General features: G+C 40.9%; 1 protein-coding gene across 1 annotated transcript in view; it reads right to left on the minus strand.

Moving 5' to 3' along the window:
* Positions 1–1,155, minus strand: part of FBXL7 (F-box and leucine rich repeat protein 7) — a 429,381-nt gene that overhangs the window by 319,475 nt on the left and 108,751 nt on the right. The window lies entirely within an intron of this gene.

Consider the following 1,155-nt stretch of genomic DNA (forward strand, 5'->3'; position numbering starts at 1 on the left):
TACAAACTAGAGTCCTAGTCACAATGCTTTTAGGCTTACCTTCCCATGAATTCAACACATAAATGACAAGGCTGAAGTCCTGTGCCTGTATGTGCCTATCTCTTACACCATTACTTTGAAGCTAATGGGAGTATTAAACTCTAATCTAAATCATTTTGCCAGAAGAGGATGGATTTAATGAGAATCCCATGTGGAGCAGAGAAAATCCTCCTTATGGTTAATAGGCCTGGAGTTGCTCCCATGGAGTTGCAGAGCAGAGAGAATAAAGTTTCACAAGCAGAGATTCAATTTCAGAAATGCCAGTGGTCAACGTCAGCTAAGTCATCATTCTGGATTTTCAATCATGTTTTTCTGGGGGTGTTGTTCACAGAGAAGGACCCCAGTGACATGACTATGATATGTTGATAGTGAGAGAGACATTTGACATTCATTTTCCTTCCATCAAAGGCTCAGATACCATTAACCATAACTCTATCAAATTGCTTAAGCTGTGCCTAACAAATCAAGAGGAGTTGTTAAAAATTGATTTAGTGTTATTATGCTAGACTTGTATTGCATTCAATCATTGGTATGAGTTCCACACGGGTGTGTAGCTTACTAAATCCAAATCGGATTCTTGTTCAAGGAGAGCCCCAAAAATGTGAGGTTGTGTTAAATTGTTACATGCCAATGAAGGGCTATTCCTGGAGGAAGCTTCCCATTGGCTTATTTGAAAATGGATGATGTAAACATGATTAACTTACAAGTTAAGAAAATATGTGAAATTACTAGGCCTGAAGCCAGTCTCCTTCGTTAGAGGCCAATAAGCCCTTGAAATTATGTGCTGTCATTGCAAGGCCCGTTTTTCCGATCTGGACAGTAATATTTGGCGAAGAACTTTCTTTTCTTCCCCTGTTTGCTCTACATGAGATCTGGGGGGTATTAAGATTGATGAGGGAATCAGAACCTAAGGTTTGGGAGCCAGCGTTAGCACTTCTGGGTGATGACAAATCATGCCTTGGCTCCCCTCCTTCTTAAATCAATTCTCCTCTCCACCCTCCCTTTTTTCCTCCTCGTCTCCCCTCCCCTGTTCTCATCTCTTCTCTTCTTTCTTTTTTCTCTTATGTTTCCTTTTTTTCCCTCTCTAAACACACACACACACACACACACACACCC

The sequence above is a fragment of the Echinops telfairi genome, unplaced genomic scaffold (genome assembly GCF_000313985.2).
Source record: "Echinops telfairi isolate 266 unplaced genomic scaffold, ASM31398v2 ScPeMD7_7469;HRSCAF=8507_1, whole genome shotgun sequence".
NCBI classification, from domain to species: domain Eukaryota; kingdom Metazoa; phylum Chordata; class Mammalia; order Afrosoricida; family Tenrecidae; genus Echinops; species Echinops telfairi.